The following is a 24378-nucleotide window of genomic DNA, read 5'->3' on the forward strand; positions in this document are numbered from 1 at the left end:
AAGGGGGGGCTCAGGAGGGGACAGGGGATTACAGTTACACACCTGCCACTCCCAGGGGCTCGGGAAGGCCGCCCAGCCCTCCACTTCTCCTTGGCCTTTTCGGGGAAATAAGTCTCAGAGTCATCTGAGGTCAGAAGAAAGAAGTTCTAGCCTCTCTCAGGGCAGAGAAGAGAGGGCAGAGGGAACTGAAATCCCTCCAAGGACCGGGTCAGAGCCGCTGACCGGCCTGGGGGAAGGCCACATGGGACAACAGGTGAGGGCATTGTTTTCTCTGGGTTTCCAGTTTGAAAGGTAAGGGGCTCTGGCCGCAGCGGAGCCCACCTGGAGAACAGTGAACAGGAGGGGTCTGGGCAGGGAGGAGAAGGGGAGGCAGGAGGCGGGGCCTAGTACTCCCACAGTGTGTGTGATGTGGTCGAAGGTGTCAGCGCAGGCCCTCAGGGCCCCCGCGTGACTCTCCTTCAGGTAGTGCCTGCCCACCTTGATGACCAACTTGTTGTCGCAGAACTCGAAGAGGAAGTCCACAGGGGTGTCGCTGCTCCTGGTGACCCAGCAGGCGTTGCCCACTATCAGGTACTTGCCCGTGGAGTCTTTGATGTTGTAGGCGCCGTCTCCAAACTCCAGCGGGAAGACGTCTTAGCTGGAGCAGTTGGCATCCAGGATACCCGTGACCTTGCGGCAGCCAATGAAGCCGTGGTCCCCGCGGAACACGATCATGAGGCTGTTGATCAGTTTCATGAAGAAGAGCTCCGAGTCCCCTGCTGTCTCCACCAAGGCAGCCAGGTGGCCATTCTTCTTGGCTGTCACAAACTTGCCATTGGACGCACGCAGTATAATACTCTGATCATGCCACTCGATGTCAAAGTAGCAGCCGGTGTCCTTGGTGGAGGAGGTGGACTGCACACCCCCGGTGGCTGTCAGCAACCAGTAGTTGCCCGAGTGGGTGCGGAAGGCGTGCTTTTTGGTATAGCGGTCGATCTCCAGCTGGAAAATCTGTTGGTTGGTCTCTTTGTCCTGATTGGCCGGCAGGTCCATAGCCTGGCTCGTGGACATGTTCCTCTAGTCGGCTCCCTGTAGCATGACCTGGGCGCAGCTCTGCTCCAGGGCGAAGAGCTCGTCCTTCCCCACTTTGGTGCCCTTGCCCCGATGGTGCCTCGCAGTAGCGGAAAGCCACCTTGCCGGAGCAGAACTCGAGCGTGTAGCTGGTGGCGGGCTCGGGGTCCCAGTTGTAGCGCTGGTCCCGGAAGGCCAGCGTGATGAGCTAGTTGACGCCCCAGGGCACGTCGTGGTCCACTGCGATCTTGTCCGCCGGCCGCGCTCAGGTGCGCGTAGCTCTTGCGGGCCACACTGCAGATGTTGACCTGTGGGTACGTGGCGATGTGCACGCTCCACTTCTCAGCCGGCGAAGCGGTCCGAGCGAAGCGCGACAGGTGGTCCTCAGTGCCGCCAAAGTAGAGCCGGTGTCCTTCGGACTAAAGAGACCTGCAGCTGTCATCGTCATGCGCCACGATGGAAAAGTGCTGGGCACCTCGTGTTCGCAGGTTACGTTGCCATCCTTCTCTGCCGCCAGGTAGCTGCCCGCTGCCCAACTCATCGGGCGGCTGCACCAGCATCTGCATCTGCATCTTCTTCAGGCTGCTGGCCCACTGGTTCACCTTGGACCCGAAAGTCTCGGCCGTCAGGTGCTTGTTGCTGCAGTTAATGAGACCAAACTCAATCTGCGGGGCCTCGGCCGTGCAGTTGGCAGTCAAAGTGGCCGTGAACCCAAGGCCCGTGAAGCCAGGGAGGTCGGTGGCAGGTTCCTGCGGCGGCCCCCTGCTCCTTCGTCAGCTACCTCGGCCGTGCGCGCACCCTCAGCAGCGCTCTACAATCACCACAATTTTTTGACATAATATTAAAAAGAATAAAAATGTCCAGCGGAAAGAAAGCTAAAAATTGACTACATAAATTCTAACAATGATCAAAAAGGAGTACAGAAATATGAGTCAGTATGTTTTCATGGGCTTTAAATCTGAGTTTAAATATTAATTAATTAATCTCTTCCTTCATTCCACAAGCTGAAATAAACTGCAAGGGATATACCTAGAATCAACTTGTCAAATTAAAGAAAAACACAATGTAATATTTATTCCAAATCAAAAGAAGTTTGATCAGTGATGAGAAAAATGAGAACGCTAAAGCTATGATGGATGGTTTAAGTATATCCTTCATAAAGTTCCATAGTAAAATTGTGCCAGGAATATTTTCAGATACAAATAATAGAAAACCCCACCCAGAATGACTTAAGCAATAGCGGTGTTTAACTATCTTAAATAAAAGGAAGTCCGGAGATGGGCAATCTAGAGTTGATACAACTCAATAATTTTACCAAGGACATTCTTCTACTCTGTTGTCTGAAGCTGGTTACTTTTTTTGACTGTAGGCATATTGAAATGTGGTTTCCAGATGGCTGCAACACCTCCAGACATCATGGCTGTATTCAAAGTAAATCATCATGGGAGATGCTGATAAAAATGGGTTTTTCCTCAGGTGGTTTTCTTTCTTTTTTTTTTTTTTTTCCAACAAAAGAAGAAAAATAATTCCAAGAAGCTTTTTTCAGAAAACTTTATCTTAGTCTCAATAGTAAGAAATGGGTGATATGGCCACTGCTGGACGAAAAAGCGGATATCTGGCAAAGAAGAAAGTAGGCTTAGATAGTCATTACCAATCCCTGGAGTTGTGCAAATAACAGACTGGCATGCTTTAGCTGGGAAGAATAGGTAGTATGTCTACTGGTTAAGAACCAGACTGTGTGCAGCATAAACCTATAACATTAATGTAGTACTTGGTGGATAGTATATGATGATAAAATAATAAATTAACATGTGAATATAAGCAAACTCTATGATGCTGAAACACACCTACTAAATCAACAGAGGTAAGTTAAGATGGTGGTGTCCACCCATTCATTCATTTATTCATCCATTTAGCAGCTCACTACTGAGTGTTTATATCAGGCACTATGCTAAGTCCTAGGTATATATTAATGAGTGAAATAATCTTTGCCCTGGTAAAGCTGAAATTTAATGGTTGATCTAGAAAAAATTGTTTAAACTCTGGGAAATCAAGTGTACTTAAATATAACTGGTAGTATTTAAAATAAATTGTTGTAGTTTCCTCAGAGATAAATCTTGAAACTCTTAACATCTGTAAAACTGTAGGGTCAATCCTGTGAATGTACTTCCATTTCTCAAAATTTATTTTTTTCTGAAATATCTGGCAATTTAATGAAACACTAGAAACAACCAGATACCTAATAGTAAGTGAACAGTTTATTAATCTGTGCTTTATTCATGCATTAAAATGAAATATGGCTATTGAAATGATGAGGTTTAGGGCAATAAGCTTATATAGAAATGTATGTATACAATAAGTGAAAAAACAGATCAAATAAAAATATGTCGAAACTAAATAAAATCTTCCTTAGCGTTCATAGATTTGAGAACTCCTCCTTCTTTTGCAATACCTAGGGAATGTCTCCTCGTCCTTAGTGGACCATTATCAATCTGCTGGGAAATCTTCCCTGATCCTTCCCCTACTCAATTAATTGATTTCTATCTTAGCACTAACAACCTTTTTATTAATTCCTATTTTATATGTTATTGTGACATAGAATTAGTTATGCCTGCTTCTCTCGGAGTTGTCAACACCTCTTTAAAGGAAGAAGCAATCTGTCATTCATCTCTATATTGTTGAGACCTGAGACATGACATTTCATTCTTGTGTCCACAATATCTACAAATATCTTTGTCACAGAGAAGGTGCTCAAAGAATATTTGCTGAATGAAGCCAGCAAGTGCTCAATAAACACTGGCTGAGTGAGTGGATGGATTCTCATAGAATTTCAGTCATATTGATGATCAGAATTGTATTCCAAATTGTTTAATAAAAATTCACGTTCATTAAATGCTTTTTTTCTGGAGAACATGTAACACTATTTTACATATGGGATGTTTTTACAATGTGAAATCTAATAAAATATGTGTAGAACTTTGAAGTTCTATTATTTTATTTTATTTATTTATTTATTTTTGCGGTACGCGGGCCTCTCACTGCTGTGGCCTCTCCCGTTGCAGAGCACAGGCTCTAGACGCGCAAGCTCAGCGGCCATGGCTCACGGGCCCAGCCGCTCCGCGGCATGTGGGATCTTCCCGGACCGGGGCACAGAACCTGTGTCCCCTGCATCGGCAGGCGGACTCGCAACAACTGCGCCACCAGGGAAGCCCTGAAGATCTAGTTTTTAAATGGCAGCTCCCTATGGTTCAGTTAACTTACCTGAACCTTCATGTGTGCCCTACCGAACTCAATATTGCACCTGACTCAGCTTTGCTTGATTAAGCCTGCTACGTAGTTGGCCAGACTGATACTGTTGATGTAGCTCATTATCCTTACATAACTACATGAATTCTTCTCTAGTTTAAGATCCAAGATAACTGTACACTTGTTTTTTGTTTTGCATCTACATGAAAACAGAATGGAGGGGACCGTGGTTACATATACAGTGAAATCAGAGAAAAGGGTCTTACCCACTTTTATTATTTCCCTTTCAACAGATTACCCAAAAAGTAGCATTCACTGATTTTACAGTGTTACATACATTTCAAGAGGGTTATTTTATTTAAAAATACTGAAGGCAAAGTCTTCCGACTCTTCCACTTGAATTAACACCAGGCTTAAACAAAGGAAAGAGCACCGAATGAGTGGTTCAAATAAGAATGTGTACATACAAGTTCTGCTAGAGTGTCTGAATTTAACCTAAAATATCCTGGATCTCTATTCCAAAGTTTTAATTAAAGTGCCTGAGTATTTCTATTTTTTTTTCTTTCTTTTGTGGAGGTTTTACTATTTTATCCAATAAAGCCAGCTATCAAGATTGCTTTAAAAGCTGCTGACAAAGATAGACAGAAATAGAAGGTCTTTGATGTCAAATAAACAGTACTATTTTCATTACATGTGTTTCTACAAATCTCCATGAAAAATCAAGTTTGGGCTCCTTTTAAGAACAGGAGGTATCTTTGTGTGTGTGTGTGTATCCTGGTTGAGGGGATATGGGGGAGTGATATGAAAGGACACAATGCAAAAGAAAAGAATTCTATCTCCTTTCTCTTAGCCAAATAGTTTAGGTTTAACTGCCCTTGTTTTTGTTGGACCTGAATAGAAAAGTGAGGTATTTTAATCTTCTTTTTCAAAACATACAGTCTTATGGAAATTTAAGTCAACAGCTGTTCAACTGTCAAGTCACAAGCTAAATTCAAGTCTGAGAAAAGAAGAAAATCTGTTTAAATGAAAGCTTATTTGAATGAAGGCCATGGGTTTTAGCATTTGTGTTTGAAAAAAATTTTTAAATTGTTACTAAAGTAAAGGATCTTTTGCTAGGATGACCTTTCTTTGTTGAAAATGTTGGAAAATCAATATTCAACATGAAATCAGAAACTGAAGTGTGTCAACTGTAGGATCGCCAGAAGGTTGAGGGAATTGAACACCATAAACTCATGAACTCTTCAAGGTCAGAGGTTTGACCTAACACGATTTCTAGTATATAGAAAGCGGTCTAGAAAAATGCATGTTGGCATAGTGAACAAAAGGAGCAGTCAAAGAAATCACGTAGTCACATTTTTCCCCCATTTTCCAAAGGTCTCTTATAATTGAGTTCTACTTTAGAAAGATTAATGATAGTTGGCAGGATATATAGTTGTGTGAAAGATAGGCAATTGTATGAAGGTTTTTTAACAGTTCAGAAAATTAAGATATAAGCTCTTGGTCAAGAGTGGGGATAGCCTGTCTCATTGTGATACTGATTAATGGGTTGATTTTTTTCTTCATATATGATAAAAATTTGTGTTCATATGTGTTGTGCTTGAAAAGGTATGATAATGTCATTTTTTCCCAAAGTAGACTCTCTGGCTGCAAGTCTCTACCTCCTATAAATGTAATGACCTTGATGAAAAGATACTGATTTAAAGACCGGACATTAGATTTGCAGATGCCGAAAATCAATGGTATTAATATAATAAAACTTATCATGCTCTTACAATGATTCACACTAAAAAGACTTAGGGAGGGCTAATATATAAATAAAATGGCAATGTATTAATTTATTATGGTGGTGGTTTCTCTAACCACCTTCATCCCAAATGTATGTCATATAGACAGAGTTGGAACCTATTGGGACTATAGTCATTCCTGTTGAAAAAGTCAAACTATCAGGTCCCTACACTTAATAACACCATGCTCAAATGGGTTCTCCATTCATCATTGGTCTCTTTTCTGTTTAAATTGGTCAATGCCTCATGTGCAAGGTTTAGTGTTTTTTTATCCTGTACTGTACATTGTTCTCCCAGTGTTTCCTGGACTCAGCTCTCTACCACACCTTTACCTCCAAAACTTTCCCACCATAATCTCTAAAACTATCAATCTGGAATCACCAAAAAAGCCCTATCATTAGCGTCTTCATTTCTTTGCCATAAGTGAAACTTGACTCTCAGCAGAAGATACCACTTTAACCTGCCCCCTTAAACGCTAGCTGCTTATTTTCCCACACCTGTACCCCTGGATGGTGAAGTAGTATTACTGTACTCTATACTCTCCTGTAGTAATGCTAGTAATAAGTCCTCTACTCTCTTGTAAAACTAGCGCACACACGCACACCCACACCCTTCAACTCATTTGAGATCCATGACACTTCACTATACATTTCTCACCACTTTGTTATTGCCATCATCAACAGAAACATCTAGTACACTCCCTGTTGTTTATCAAAGCTTTTGGTGACTGTCTCATTAACCTTTCTCCACCCAAATCCTGCCTTTATCATCCTTGGTAATACCAGTGTAACCATGGACTCTCTATCCTTAATGTCCTCATCTCTAAGACTTTTTCCTTAGCCCCCTCTTTCTCACATTCTGAATTTTATTTAAATGTAGATTATTTCTACTATGTAATCACAAATTCAGGTATCACTCTTTTGGATTACAACCTGCTTTCCTAGCCATGGTTATTTCTGGGCCTCAGTGAAAGTTGCAATTCATCGCCTTTCTAAATTCATATGATCCTTTAGGCATCTCAGTTCTGTTATCAGCATCCCTTTCCAGTCATAAAAAATTGCAGTAAATCTTACTCCAAGTTTCTTCCTGATGATTTCTTTACTGTATTGAAAGTGTTGGTTCTTTCCCACATTTTTCAAAACTGGAACTCAGCAATGCTTCCCAGACTTCCACAGACAAACCATTTTATCTCTTACTTCACAGAGAAAACATGATGATCTCTTCCTCAATTTCCCACTTCCATGCATAAAAAACTACTTACACCTGCCTCTATTTTGTCCTGCCTTCCTCTGCTGAAGCATATGTATTGGAGGCCATTCCCTCATACATCCTCAGAAATCTTTTCTTATAGAGTTCCCCATTATCTTTTATATATTTAACAATACCCTCACAATCAGATCCTTTCATCTGCATCTTCATAAATATAATGCATATATATCTATATAAACATATACATAAAAATTTTATATATATATATATAAAATTATTCCACTTTAATTTTGCTTTTTAATTTCATGGATTTTTTACTTTGATTTCTCCTAATATAAATATAAAATTTATATTTAAATATAAAATTATGTGGCTCTCCTCTCACCTGCTGTTATTTAGCTTACTGATTATTAACTAAATTAAAATGCCTGAAAGTTTCTTTTTTAACCTGAGAAACTTTTTTCTGTACTTTGAAGAAATCACAATTGTTGGTTTACAGACGACAAGTTTCTTTACAAACTTCTAGAGACAGATTCTTCCGTTTATATGACATCTTGATATAAATTAACATGTGTTATATATGAGTGAAAAACTACTGTTAAAACAACAATCCTTTCTCTAGTGAATATATGTGAAACTGTCTCTTCTATTCATGATGGCATCTTGTCTTCCACAGTAGGAAATAACACTCAAACTTCTGCACTTTTCCTGCAGAAGTGTCCTGCTCATGCTGTATATATTTTCTTTCCACACTGGAAAAATTTTAACTAACAAAATAACTATACACATACACACATACATACATTTTTGTGTACATATGCATATATATAAATATACATGTGAATATTTGCCTATTGTTTGTATATATCTACACATGTATTTATGGCACAGTAACAATGCATATAGTCTTTATGTGGTTCCCCTCTCACCTGCTGTGTAGAAGCAGCTGTTTATTTATGGATATCCTTTATCCATATTATGGATAAGCCTTTATTTATGGATATCCCCAGGGTTTGTCCCCATGTGTGCATAGGAAAACGTTCTCTCTCCTTTTGTGTAGCATCTACCACTTTTTTCTTCTCTTATTTGTCCTAGGGGAAGATGTTACCAGAAACAGGGACCTGACTTCAGTAGTGAGTCAGTCATAACAGTTGATTTGCTGGCCCTGTAGTCTCTGTAGCTTCTAGTCGAGACACTTCCTGATATCTGAGACAGGATGCTGATAACCTTGCTGTAGTATCAAATCCCATTAGGCTACACGTGTTGGTGCCGTTCTCCAACTCTGCACAAGCCACAGCCATTATCAGTACATACCAAATTATACCCTGGGTTGGCCCCAGAAATGAGAATTCTCATCCCCTGACTTTTTAACCCCTAAAATCCAGGATCACACATGGCCTCTCTTGGCATAGACTGAGATTCAAAGTGCCTACCATGTACCAAGCAGGGTGTTGATTTTGGAATAGAAGGATCATACAAGTAAATCCTAATCTGATAGATTTTATATTACACAGCATGGGAGAGAGGTGTGTGAACAGCTATTGTGGTCATGGCTCTAATGAAAAAATGTAGAAAGTGTTATAAAACACAAAGAAAGAGATATTTTATTTTGCATGAGCATTAAAGTTAGTCACAGAAGACAAAGCCTTTTAACTGAGTCTTTGATGACTAGAATAAGTTCACCCGAGAGAGATAAGGGAAAGAAACTCCAAGAACCAAATTGCATGAGCAAAGGGATAAGTCATCAATGTTTGTATTCAGAACAGAATGTTCTGACCTGTTGAGAATAGAGGTTAAAATCTCAAATATCTTTATGGCTAAGGAAATTTCTAAAGGCAAACCAGCTAGATGTTGGAATATAGAAAAGGACTATTCATAAAGAATATATGTAAAGGACTTGTGTAATCAGTCTGAGAAAGTAGCTTCTGATGTTCAATTCCATATAATTGTTGCCATGTTAGAATGATGGGTTGGCAAAAACAGATTTTTTAAATTTTAATAGAAAAACTGAAAAGATATGGATTTTTAATGTAAAATATTCCAAGTTTAAAATATTGGCAACTAATTACATTTTATTTAATTTATTAAAGTTTTAATTTTCTTTAAATCATTTTTATTTAATTTTTTGTCTCTGAAAGCTGAAGGTTAAGACCATTTAGGCATTAGGTCTTCTTTGGGTTATCAGTTTACAACTTGAAGGTTAAAATATAAGTGTTGAGGAGATGTACTGTAAGATATTCATACTGGGTTAAATTTGTTGCTCTTAGCTTGAAAGTAATAGGCCAATTGAGCACCATTCTCTTGCCCAACTCTTAAAGTGTTCCATCACCTTTCTTGGTAATCACCCCCTTTGCATTTCATGCAAAATATGCAAATTTAACAAGATCAGATTAAATCTTATTTCCTCAAGATCCTTTTTCAACAGCTTCAACCCTCATAATTCACACGTTTCTGTGAACTCTAATCAATTTATTGTCTCTATCATATTATTTATCAGTAGGTCATAGCAGTCTCTCTCTCTTTCTCTGTGTCACATATTTCTCATTTAATTCCAGTATGGTAGAAAATGCATTTGAATAATTCCAGTATGGTAGAAAATGCATTTGAATAATTTCAATTATTTTAAACTTTTAGACCTACTATGTATGCTTCGTTAAGCAGAATATGGTCTGTGTGTCCACCTTATGGACATTTGAAAAGAATGTATTCTGCTGCACATGAATGAAATATTCTATAAATATCAATGGGTTCAGCTGATTGATAGTACTTTCAGGTCAACTGTGTCCTTACTGATTTAGTGCTCTATCAATTAGTGATAGAAGAGTTTTGAAGCCTCCGAATATAATTGTTCCGTTTGTCTGTTTCACCTCTCAGTTCTATTTGTTGTTGTTTCATTTATTTGGAAGGTCCACAAATATTTAGGATTACTATTTTATCTTGATAACTGATTCCCTTAATCACCATGTAACAAGCCTCTTTATCACTGTTAATAGCTCTTTTTCTAATGCCTATATTTTCTGATAAAAATATAGACACTCAAACTTTCTTTTGGTAAGTGTTTGCATGGTATATAATTTTCCATTCTTTTGGCTTTAACCTGTCTTTGTCGTTATATACAATATGGGTATCTGGTAGACAGCATATAGTTGGATCTTTCCTCTCACCGCTGTGGCCTGTCCCGCCGCGGAGCACAGGCCCCGGACGCGCAGGCTCAGCGGCCACGGCCCACGGGCCCAGCTGCTCCGCGGCATGTGGGATCTTCCCGGACCGGGGCACGAACCTACTTCCCCCGCATCGGCAGGCGGACCCCCAACCACTGTACCACCAGGGAAGGCCTGGATCTTTCTTTTAAAAAAGTTTTATCTGATTCTATGATCTCTGACTTTTAAAAATAATTCAGCTTCACTGTGGTATAATTGATATGTACAATTGAAAGGTATTTAAACTGTATATTGGGGTGATTTAATATATGTGTACATTATGAAATGATTCCCCCATATAGTTATTTTTAGTACAGAAGCCATAACCTCGCATATGTTTATTAATTTATTTTTAATATTTTTGTTGAGAACATTTAAGTTCTACTCTCTCAGCAAATTTCAATACACAATACAGTGTTATCAACTATAGTCACCATTTTATATTAGATTCTCAGATCTTATTAATTTTATAGGTGAAAGTTTCCCTCACCCCCAACTCCTGGAAACCACTCTTTTATTCTCTGTTTTTGAGTTTGACTTTTTTTTCAAGATACCACTTATAAGCAGTTCCATTCAGAATTTGTTTTTCTTTGTCTGGTTTATCTCACTTCGTCTAATGCCCTCAAGGTCACACCCATGCTGTCACAAATGGCAGGATTTCCTTCTTTTGTAAAGGCTGAATAGTATTCCATATATGTAATATAATGTACATGATATATTCTATCTCATATATTATATATACACATTACATTTTCCTTACTCGTTCATCTTTGGATGGACACTTAGATTATTTCTTTATCTTGGTTTTTGCAAATAATGCTGCAAAAAACATGGAGACGCAGATATCCCTTTGATATCCTGTTTTCATTTCCTTTGGATATACCCAGAAGTGGGATTGCTGGATTGTATGGTAGCTCTACTTTCAATTTTTAGAGGAACCTCCTGCTAAGAAAAAAGTTGATAATAGTAACTAGTATTTACTAATGGCTGTGGCCTCTGCCCCAAGCTCAGTGCAAAATAAACTGGTGAAAACTACCAAATTCAAGTTTCTCCCTGAGGAAAGTAAGAAATGGAGCACCCATCCAATTTTCTAGCTTTTTGAGGGGTTTCCTGAGGGACTGGTCTCTGTATTGCCTACCTTGAAGCACTGACAGGAGACAGGCACCAGAGGGCGCAAGAGATTACAAATGTCTGAAAAGTAAAACTGGGACATCCCTCTAGGAATTTACATGCACAAGTCCAGAGAAGACATATCCATGGAAAATGCTGGAGGGGCCCCCAGAATCTCTCGCCAGAGTGATTGGTGAAGGTTCTTCTCTGTATGAAGCCAGTCTGTAAAGACAAGAAAAGGTGGTTCTTTTATCAAATGCACAGACACCCACATAAAGATTCAAGGAACAAAAAGAAATAGGAAAGCATGGTCCAAACAAGGAACAAAATAAACCTCCAGAAATCAATGCTAAAGAAATAGAGACATGAACTACTTGACAAAGAATTCAAAATAACCATCTTAAAGGTGGTTCAGAAAATGATGAAGGAACAAAATCAGCATTTTGACAAAGAGAGAAAATATATTAAAAATAAACAGAAAATTTGGGCTGAAGAATATAATAACTGAACTGAAAAATTCACTAGAGAGGTTCAAAAATAGCCTTGATTAAGCAGAAAAGAACTTTTGAATTCAAAGATGGGTTATTTGAAATTACCAGTCAGACTAACAAAACAGAAATAAATAAATAAAAGATTGAATTTAAAGGACTTATGGGAAACCATCAAACAGAGCAATATACGCATTATGGTAATTCTAGAAGGCAAAAAGGTTATGTTTTAAAATAATGGTTGAAATTTCTTAAATCTGGGGAAGGAAATAGCTATCCAGTTTCGAGGCCCAACATTTCCAAATAAGAGAAAACTGAAGATGTCCACATGAGGATCCATTGTAATCAAAGTGTCAAAATAAAAAACAGAGAGAATTTTGAATGCAGGAAATAAAAAGTGTCTTGCTATAGACAACAGAATCATCATAGGACTATCAGTGGATTTCTCAGAAGAAACTTTTCAGGCCAGAAGGGAATAAGAGGATGTATTCAAAGTGCTGAAAAGAATCTGCCAATCAAGAATAGTATATCTGACAAAACTATCCTTCAGAAATGAAAGAGAAATTAAAACTTTCTCAGATAAGAAAGAGCTAAGGTAATCCATCACCACTAGGCCAGACTTATAAGAAATTCTAAAGGGAGTCCTTCAAGTTGAAATGAAATGAAATAAAAGGATGCTGAATGAAAGCATCAGCAACATGAATGCATATGAAAGTATAAATGTTGATAAAGGTAAGCATAGAAAATACAGAATACTGTAATGTTGTACAAGTAGCATGTAAATCACTGTCAATTTTGGTCTAGAAGTTAAAAGGCAAAAGTATATGAATAATTATAACTATAAAAATATGGCAAAGGGTATACAATATAAAAAGATACAATTTGTGATATCAGTAACGTGTGTGTCAAAGAGAGGTGTCAAATTTTTTATGTGGTTGAAATTCAGGTGTTACCACCTGAAAATAAATTTTTACAATTATAAGGTGTTTTATGTAAGCCTCATGGTAACCACAAAGAAAATACTTGTAGAATATACACAAAAAAATGAGGAAGAAATCAAATCATTTTCACTACAAAGGACGAGAGCAAAAGAAGCATAAATGCCACAAGACAGAGAATAATAAGAAGGTGTCCATAATCTTTCTCTATCAATAATTACTTTAAATGTAAATGGATTAAATTCTCATTCAAAAGACAAAGCTGAATGAATTAAAAAGAAAAATATATGCTGTATAAAACAGACTCAAAAGCAATAATAAACAAGTGGGACTACATCCATATAAACAATCAACAAAGTGAAAAAACAACCTACAGAATGGGGAGAAAATAGTTGCAAACCATGTATCTCCTAAAGGCTTAATACCTAAAATATATAAGGAACTTCTACAAGTCAATAGCAATAATAATGATAATAATAACCTGATTAAAATATGGAGAAAGGAACTGAATAGACATTTTTTTCCATAGAAGACATATGAATGGCCCACAGGTTTTTGAAAGTTTGCTCAACATCAGGGAAATTCAAATCAAAACCACAATGCGATATCATCTCATACCTGGTAGGATGGTCATTATCAAAACAAACAAACAAAAAATAACAAGTGTTGACAAGCATGTGGAAAAATTGAAGCCCTTGTGCAATGTTGGTGGGAAAATAAAATAATGCAGCCATTATGGAAAATAGTATGGAGCTTCCTCAAAAAAAAAAAAAAATAGAGCTATCACGTAATCCAGCAATCCTTCCTCTGGGTATCTATCTAAACAAATTGAAATCAAAATCTCAGAAAGATATTTTTACTGTCATATCCATTGCTGCATTATTCACAATAGCCAAGATGTGGAAACAATCTACATGTCCATCAGTGAATGAAGAGATAAAGGAAATGTGGTAGGTACATACAATGGAATATTTTTCAGCCTTAAAAAATAATGAAATCCTATCATATGCAACAACATGGGTGAAGCATGAGGAAATTATGCAAAGTGAAGTAAGCTTGTCACAGAAGGACAATACTGTCTGACTCCTCTTATGAGGTCTCTAAAGTAGTCATGCTAATAGAAGCAGAAAGTAGTATTGTGGTTGCCTGGGGCCAGGGGTGGGAGGGGAAATAAGTAGTTGCTATCAATGGGTATGAAATCTCACGTATGCAAGATAGAAAAGGTCTAGAGATCTGATGTACAATATTGTGCTTATAGTTAACAATACTGGTCTGCACACTAAAAATTTTGATCAGAGGGTAAATCTCATGTTATGTGTTGTTGTTTTTTTTTTTATAACCACAACCACAAAAAAAGAAAATATACTGAGAGATTAATTGTTAAAGATCATTTCACCATCTATGTATGAGGTTCTTTTCCTCCCAAACTGAATATCGTAATTTCTAGAAGTTGTAGTCTACACTTTAAAATAAAATAAGCACTGGTTTTCTATTTAAAATTGACTTTGGCCATCTAATTCGTTGTGTTTGCTTTATAGGAACTTACAGTTTAATGACAATTACCTTGATAACTCATCTCCTGTAGTGCAGTTTCATTATACCTCTGTGGTTTCCTAGACTTTCCTCAGGTTTATGACCCAAACATCCTTTCTTCCATAGCTCTTTAGTCATGGATGAAATTTTCATTATTTTCAGTGAGAGACAGGCTAGGTAGCAACTGAGGCTTGTGGTGTTGTTTATGCTGTTAATGTTATTACTGTTAGTGGTAGTAAACACTGATTAAATGCCCTTTTTGCAGTAAATTAAGTAGGATATTGAAAACTGGCATACTTTCACAGGAAACTTCTGTCCTTTAGAAACATGATAAACCCCTCCCCCTAAAAAACACAGTACTACTTAAATTTGCTTCATGAAACTATAAAACTTAGACCTGGTGGAAAGTTAGTTGTCAGCTAATCCAAAGCCCCCCAGTGGGTTTGAGTTCCTGTACAGTTCCTGAAACAGTTCCTGTACAGTTCCTGAAACAGTTCCTGTGCTTTTCCAGGAAGAAAGATCCATTATTAGGTAGCTCTAAATATTATAGAGTCCTTTCTTTTCCTGAGATAAAATTCAGAATAAGTTCTAGGTGAATTTATCTAAGACAGGGTTATTGTCATGATAACCTCTGAATATTAGGACCATTATTTTGAACACAGGACAAGAATCATTTTTACCCACCCCTGCCCATGCAGAGGGAAAAAGTCAGGTAGTGAGGTTCTCAATAGATTTCGGGAAGGCACTTCAGTTTAAGGTATGAGGAAGGTTCATGAGACATTTTCATGGCGATCATTCTATATCTACAGTTGGTGTTTATTTCTTGGTCAGGACGGTGGGGAGGAGAAAACTGAGCTTAATAAGAGTGACTCTATTTCCTCTGTGTAAACTCTTATACTTATTACCAAATTTTAAAATAGTGTCAAACTGAGGACATTTTATTTAGAGGGTATTTCTGGGTGTGCCTTTATAATTTGAAGAGATTAATGCATTTTTTTGGAATGTGAATTCCTAAGAAAAATAATTATTTGGATATCATGTTAGTTTTTCAGGGATGCCATAACAAAATACTAGAAACTGGGTGGCTTAAACAATAGAAAGTTATTGTCTCATAGTTCTTAAGGCTAAAAGTCTAAGGTCAGAGTGGTGGCAGGGTTGGTTCCTTCTGAGGGCTGTGACTGAGAATCTGTTCCAAGCCTCTCTTCTAGCTTCTGGTGGTGTGCTGACACTTTTGGCATCTTTGTCATTCTTTGGCTTATAAATGAGTCAGCAAGATCTCTGTCTTTATATTCACATACTGTTTTCCCTGTGTGTGTATCTGTGTCCAAATTTCCCCTTTTTTTAAGGACACATTGGCTTAAGAGCCCACCCTACTGCAGTGTGACCTCAACTTAACTAATTATATCTGCATAAACACTATTTCTAAATAAACTTACATTTTGAGGTGCTGAAGGAGTTAGGACTTCAACATATGAATTTTCTGAGGACACAGTTCAACCCATAACAGGTATGCAAGTAATATGTCCAATGCTAAGGAAAAAAAAAACCTAATCCATGAACCATGGGGATCTTTGAAAACTCAAATACATGGTAAAGGAGTCCAAATATAGTGATAATTATAAGCAAAATCCCAAAGAAATATAGCTGCATACTATACAATTAATTGGACGAGTGTCAGAATTAATCTTTTCTGTACAGTGATTTTGAAATCTCAGATACAAGAGAGTGCCTATTTTGTGACTATAACTTTAATCTCTGCATGATCCATGCAAAGGAAATAAAGAAGTGCTTTTTTGTTTGCTTGTTTTTTTTTTTTTTTTTTTTGCGGTACGCGGGCCTCTCACTGCTGTGGCCTCTCCCATTGCGGAGCACAGGCTCCGGACGCGTAGGCTCAGCGACCATGGCTCACGGGCCCAGCTGCTCCGTGGCATGTAGGATCTTCCCGGACCGGAGCACGAACCCGTGTCCCCTGCAACGGCAGGAGAACTCTCAACCACTGCGCCACCGGAGAAGACTTGTTTGCTTGTTTTTAAGAACGATTACAGCGTTAGATTTCAATCATGTATGTAAGTGAAGGGAAAAGTGGTGCAGAAAATTTAAAACAACAAATAAAATGTCATTTTTAATAGAATGGTAACAGATTTATCTTCTAATATATATCAATAGGTTGCTTAGCTTGTTTTTGTGTCACAGGAATTTTCTATGGGCAGCACAGACCTGGAGAATGTATGATTATGCTGTTTACTCTCTATGTGACTTGGGGCTTGCAACTTTACCTTTGAATCTATAAACTACGGAAGTAGCATTCTCACATATATAATAGGAAAATAAGTTATCTCATAATGGTGGTGTGACAATACAGAGATTTTGCTCAGGAGATATTAGAACCATTCTTTTGTTTTCTTCACTTCAAATTTTACCCCCACTGTACGCACCAGGAATATGATTGGCCAGGACCCCAGCACACACTGGTTTTAAGGAAGGTGTGGAAGTTACTTGTAAAGGCACATTTGCTGAAGAAAATATGCAAATGCACTCAATATGGGCTATACAAGTAAATAACATTAATAATTTCTCAGATTGATTCTCTAATAGCACACAGTATATAAATTTGCTGTAAAATCATGTGCAAAGAAAACAAATCTTGCATATTAAATCTAGAAAATTTTCAATACACTTACCTACTTAATATCTGCTTCCATTGACCAGACCTCACACCTTCTTAAAACCTTAAAACTCCTAACGCTTATATTTCTTTTTTGGATTTACCTACTTATTCTAGTAAAATCATTTCTAAAAATATCTGTTAATCAAACTTGGTGACAGTAAAAAATACAATATCCCTGCTCCTTCATGACAATACGAGTAGCAAGAGAATGTCTTTATTATTTTAAAGAAAATTTAAAACAAAAAACTTCTTAAGCTCTGCATCAATAAGCAGGAGTGCAAAAAATTAATTGCATATCTGGTCACTAACCCTTGTCGAGATTATTCAGCTTTGCATCCTAAGAATCTAATGATTATATTTTAACTCAAATTGGTAACATGGGGAGAATGAGAAATAAATTTAGACATTTCTAGAAAAAAAATTTTTCAAAGTATTTCCTTTGTAATATGGGAGTGTTCATCTTTTGTCTAAAATAAGATTCTCTTTATTTTACACTTTAAATGTGTTAACTGAGTTTTAATGCAATTATTTCCTTAATGGGTTGGTCAGTGTCTTTGCACAATAAAGATGGACATATTCCCTTTGAATGGTTCTGCTTGGAGATTTCTTTTTGTGATTAGGTCCTGTGAAAAGGTCGTTAGCAAATATTTTTTGTGCAACCACAATATTTGCTTCAACTTACTTTTGTGAATAAGTTGTTATCTTTACCTCAAGCTCATTTCTGAATATCCTGTAAAGTCAGACAGCCATCTCCAGATCTTTATAAACAAAATAAAATAAATCTTATTAATTGATTACATATAATTAGGAAAACAAAAGTAGCTGAGAAAATTGAAAATTAAACACAAACTTTTCAGATAAGATATGTGACCTATTCATTGGACCTCAACTTAAAAATATATATATATATATCAGTTTTAGTTTTTACTGGGTACATTTAAATATTATAAGATTCTGAATCATGCTGATTTATTCACTTATTCATCATTTGTTTTTCTTTGTTAAAATATGATTACTTTTGGCCCAAGTGCAAAATGGAAGATATTTTAGTAGTTATGTATGCAAATGCAATTACAATCATTATGTCTAGAGGCATTTTAACATTTATTTTCACTTGGTATTCAGATTTCTTTAAGTACTAAACATACCTGGTGTGGGCTCACAAGCTCATACCTGCAGTTCTCAAATTCCAAAACTAGGAAAACTAGAATTTTTTTCCATAAACTCCTTGATGGCAAAATCTGATCTCATGTGAATCAGTCTGGTTGTAACATCTGAGGTCACTGCCACTTAGTGTGAACAGTCAGAATATTCACGGCAGAAATGTTAATGATTTGATGACTGGTCTGTTGGAAAGGTTTAAGGTGGATGCACTGTATTGCCTTCCCAAACTCTCCAAAATTCTGAATTCCTAAACAAATCTGGCCTCAAGGATTTTCATGGAGAAACTGTAGACCTATGTCTCCTCTCTTCTTTCCTAGAGGAGCTTTGTAAATGTCACAAAGGTATTCAGCACAGTGTGATTTTGTTTATGTTTATTTGTCTGTCTGTAGGTATGAAGATGACATTTTCATGACCCGTTTTGTGGGTAGAGAGGCATACATTTTGAAAGACTGAAATTATTTTTTCTACAAGAGAATTTGCAGTGTTGTAATTAACTTAGAAGAGGTTTCCCACATGCTCACATGGTAGGTCAGAAGGTCTTCTGATAATGTTGGTAATAATTTTGGTAGGACTTTTTTTTTGTTGGTGGTGATGGCTATTGGGTATTGTTATTAAGTGGGTTATTGGAATGATTAATTTGTGACAGGCAAAATAACTCATTGAACATAAATGTCTCTATGGCTTGAAAGCATAATTCATTCTGCCATGGTGAAACATGGGTAAGGGAAGCTAGGATGCTACAGGGTTAGATGAGATTTTGGCTTTTAAGACTGAAAAGTTCTATGTTAGAGGAAGAAGATCTAGGAGACAGTTTCATTATATTCTCAAAGTTAGCAACATTTCTCTGATAGACACAATTTTCATTTTCCTGGTTTGATTCCATTGGTCCTAGTCATATCCATTTGCACTACTCTAATTAATTCAATATTTTATCTCCTAATAAAGGACTCCTTTCATTTCCATTTCCTGCTCCCACATTACCCAATAAAACCTTTGGTTTAAATTTGCTGTTTTTTGATATCTTTTAATTTTATTCTCTGAACCTTAGTTTATGATTCATCTGCCTTTTAGTACTCCGAGTTTCCCTCACAGTTATGGTCAGAGCTACTTAATGAGAATAATAGTACATCTTCACACACAAAAGTAGAGTCAAATGCAGCAATTCATATCTTTATATCTTTTTTTCCTAATAGTTCTGGGGTATTACAGTTTTTTTCCTGCCAACAGTCAGCCGCTTTCCAATTTCCACTGAGACAAATAAAACCTAATAAAAATAATAACTTTATAATAATTAAAAGCCAAAAAATAGCTGAATTTTTTTCCCATTTAACGGTTGCAAACACCAGACTGATTTTCTCTTCTATAATTTGACATTTTGTTTGACATTTTGTTTATTTGACATTTTGTTATTTTTGTTTGTTTTTCTCGCCTGATTTTTAAAAAATCACTGTTTCCTTCATTTACATGTTCTAAAGTATCTTATTTAGAAAATTTCAAACTCAATCTACCTGTATTGTTGCTATATTTTTCTCTTACCCTATTTTCATTTATTTTAATGGTGCTAGGGGAAATTCACTGAAAACTTCCACCTCCACCCTCAATTTTTTTAGTACCTGGTGCTTAGTAAAATAACTTGCAAGATAAAACAGTGAATGTCACAAGAATTATAGTCATAACAAAACTTGCAAGTGTCACCTTTGCGCTTGTGCAATTTGTCACAAAATGATAAAACACATCTGGGAATCAATAAATAAACAAATTTATTTTTCTTATAGAATAACACTTTTAAGACTTCTTTTTCCCTGTCCAAAATTTGCAATTTTTCCTTGCAAAATAATTTTGGCTATTCTAGGTCTTTTGAATTTCTTTATATCACCTTGTTAGTTTGTACACAACACACACCCACAGGTGTGTTAGATTTTTACTGGGATCAAATTGATTCACCAAAGTTAACATCAGCTGAGCTTTCTTGCTAAGTTCTTTTCATTCACTAATTTTTAAAACATCTCTGTAATGTCAGTACTATGCTATTGTCATTTTACTAATGAGGAAACTAAGGCTTAGAGAGCTAAAAAAAAAATCCCAAAAACCAAACCAAAAAAAAAAAAAGCACAGACCAGGCAGAGTCAGTTTGCATCAAATAATACAGATTAGATCAAATACTTAGTACAAAACTTGTTGAAACCTCGTGTCTTCCCCAGGTCTTCTGTGAAATCTTTCATTTCAGAACATTGGACACACAACTGAACAATGAACAGAGTAAACAATATAAACATAATTAAAGAATATTTGCCCTTGGATCTAAGGCACAGCTGAAGGTTCTCAGTATCAGTTTAACACTTTCTACTGTTGTTTATAGATGATAATAACCCAATGCAATATATCATTTTAGATTTTCCCTTCAAGAGAATATAGCTACAGTACTTAAATTCATTTACTTCTAAGAGATCCTGTGACTGGGATTTTATTTTAATTAAGAAAAGAGGGTAGATGAAAATGATGTAGGACATATATTTCTCTTTTTAAAAATTTCTCTCCTTTTCCCAATTTTCTACTTGACTGGTGATACCAGGCAAAAGTGAAAGTAATTTTTTTTAAAGTTTGAATTAACTAATCCTGATAACTTAATTTCAACCTTAGCAGCCTAACTGTACTAAAACTTACTCCATGGGTGATGATTTTTGTTGCAAATACAATGCTAACATGTTCTCAAAAAATGCAATATTTCCTCTGTCATCTTTTACTTTCCTTTCTGGACCCTTTCTTATTTTCTGCCTCCTTTATCTAATCATTTTGGTGTCCAATAGTGTCACACTGCTCTCTGGATGCCCAAATTCTGCTGTGACTCAATCCATGGCTACCCGTCACCACAATCTGTCAACATGCCATTCTGCAAAGCCAGCATTTGCTATTTTGTGGTCAATTTAAAAATCTTCTTCTCCAGTTGCTAATTCTCCCAACTTCTTTTGACTTAATTCTTTGATCAAACTAAAGTAATGTTAAGTAAGTTAGGATAGTTGGAGGGCCTGCCTTTAAAGATATTAAATTTCTCAATGGAGAGAAATTTATCAAACAGGTACAACATAAACAGACACATACTTGACACAGATCCTCTTCCTTTTATTATTTCACATAACCTCTTTATATACTTTTGAATGTGTTGATGTGGGGTTTTTTTCATCATTGATTCTGAAATACTTCCTCCAAATTTCTTGAGACAAGAATTTATATTTTCTGATTCTTTATCTTCACTCTTACTCCTCAGCATTTAATCCTGTGCAAAACTCAGTCTTTCACATGATAGGAAGTACACCTTTTCAGTTGGGTCTTGGATTAGGTGAAAATTATAATGGTTATGACTTATTATTCTGTATAGTTTTCTTTTCTATTCTTTTTCTCTTTTTTTTTTTTTTTTTTTTTTTGTCTTTACTTATTTGTACATTGGTCTAGGCACTTAGTTCTATCTGTTAACTTCATCCTTGGAGAAGCGTGGGCAAAGGTTATCCTCAGAGAGATACTGAAGGTGAACACATGTTGTACCAGGGAAGAAATAATGAGAAATGAATCAGAAATCCGAAAATTTCCTATTCAGAGCAGGATTGATCTTAGCTGACAAAGATAAAGAAGTTCCCTATGGAAATCGCAATTATTCTCTGTAAGGTGCATAAGGGGAGGGATGCTTATCTTTTGTCATTGATGCATCGTCACCACTTACGATAGTATCTGAGACCCAACAGGAACTGAATAAATACAACTTGATTGATTGAATTCATTTCCTATCTATTGGATTGTGATCATGCTGCCCAGCAGGGGATGGAGATGTTTTTAAACATGCGTCATAGGGAAATCAGGGCCATGAGTCTGGGAGGAAAATAAATTCAGAAGAAAACTGGGTAAATAAAGTACAGTTCATTATCAGTCTTTGGGATTACTTGAGAAACAGCATCCTCAGAAATCATCAAGCACCTACTCAGGGCAGAGTCAGGTCTATAGAGTGAGGTGGTAAGAAGTATTTTATCAGAAGCAGGAGATCATGTAATTTCTAGCTCAAACGATCTTCTAATTACTGCCTCAGGCTTCATACTGAGCCAGTCATATGTGTAGAACATTCCCACATAATAACTCAAAGTCTCTGAGAATTATCATAATTATTAATAATATCATAAAAGTAATTATTATTGTAATAATTATCATTGTTCTTCACTTTATATATGACTGTCCTAATCATTTTACATAATTTTCACCAAACCCTTTTTGAATTGTTATCCCAGTTCTATAGAAAAGGAATTTAAGAGCGAAAAACTTGCCTGAGGTCACATAGCTGGTAAACAGCAGAGCCATGACCTAAAGCCCAGACTTTCTGATCACAACACTCATGCTCTTCAGCACTAAGGAATTCTGTACCATAAAAATAAAATCTCTGATAATTTACATTTCTCCTCAGGTTTTACTTCACCTTGAACTATAAAAGTTTCCCATAGTTTGAAAATTAAGCTTTCTCCATCTTTCAGGCTCCATCCTTCTTACAAAAGAACATCTTTTGTAAGTTTTGGATCAAACTAATCATGGGCAGATGTTTTTGAAAAGTATTAGAAGTGTTGGAACTGATCAATCATCCCTAGAAGTTTTAGACTCTGGGAGACAAAGGCATCTTATAGAGACCTGGCTAGGTCTCTATAATGGAGTGGTAGGTGTATCATGATATGGGAAAAAAATATCAGAATCACATAGTGATTTCTGAGAAGAGAAATTACTCAATCTGAGAAAGAAAGCAGAAACTTTTAAATGTTCTGTACTCTAGCCAGGGTCCCTATATTGCCTTCATTATTTCTAAATTACTGTTTTCTCAATACTTCTTTTATACTTTTATAAACCATCACTCTTCTAATCACCTTTGAATTATGTTATCATATATGTATATATTCTTACTGCTCAAAATTCCTTCTGTTTTGTTTTAAAGAGACTTAATATTATTTCAAATTACTCCCTTTATCCCCAAGACGTCTGCTTAACCCTGAGAATCCTGGGTTTGCCTGAAGAAAGAAAAAGTAGTTGCTAAGTGCTTTTATGCATTCAGGTGGCAGCTCTGATGGGCCCTGGACTGTTGTATTTCTTTCTTTTTAAGGAAAGAAAAATACTACAGCCCTTGTAACTTTCTAATATCACTGATGCCTAAAAAATGTTAATCTGCAATAGTCAAGTAAGCATTACTTCTAGAACATTGAACAATCCTGTTGGTAGTTTGACAATCTGTCTGTTGAAAAGGGAGACAGTCTTTTGAGAAAACTATTTGTAGTCACTGGGTACCATTGATTTGCCCGTGCCTGGAAAAAGGGAAATCGTTGTGAATGACTCAGATTTCATATAAATATGTTGATAAATATGCTTGACAATATTGAAATATATTATTTCTCCATACTTGAAAGAAAATTATCTGCCAACCTAAGGAAGGGGATAAATGATATACACAGCACAAACCAGTTCCTTCTTTAAATTGTTCTTTAGTTTGATTCAAAGCTACCATTTCTACTTCTCTGCAAGGTGACTTCCCCATGCATGTTCATAACAGCTTTTTGCCTCTCAGACATGCCCAAATGGCTCTGAAAATTGCTGTGAAAAAGATATTTGCCCATTTTGCCTGAGAACCAGAATGACTCAGAAGCTGAGCACATATGGGAACAGTTGAGGTTGGATTCTCTGAGCAGTTTCCCATTTCTGATAAGTTATTCTCTTTGTAAATGTATGTGATTCTCTCCCAGATAACAATCTGTGCAGGAAGGAAAAGAAGAAAGGGACAATTTGGATCACTGAGACCATCTTCAAGCAGGATTTGATGCACCTGGGCCTTGGAAAAGGGTTGAAAATGCATTAATTTGTGGCAAATGCATATTATTGTCTTTCTATGTCAAGTTGTTCACATCTTTTGAAAACATAGTGGACGGTATGTATTCAGAGTATTTATCCTGGCACTTAACTCACTTTGAAAGA

The 24378-nt window shown here is 36.7% G+C and overlaps 1 pseudogene; it reads right to left on the minus strand.

Moving 5' to 3' along the window:
• Nucleotides 1–383: 383 nt before the first annotated feature.
• Nucleotides 384–4323, minus strand: LOC115867107 (fascin pseudogene; annotated as a pseudogene).
• Nucleotides 4324–24378: the final 20055 nt, after the last annotated feature.

This window comes from Globicephala melas, chromosome 2 (assembly GCF_963455315.2).
Source record: "Globicephala melas chromosome 2, mGloMel1.2, whole genome shotgun sequence".
Lineage (NCBI taxonomy): Eukaryota > Metazoa > Chordata > Mammalia > Artiodactyla > Delphinidae > Globicephala > Globicephala melas.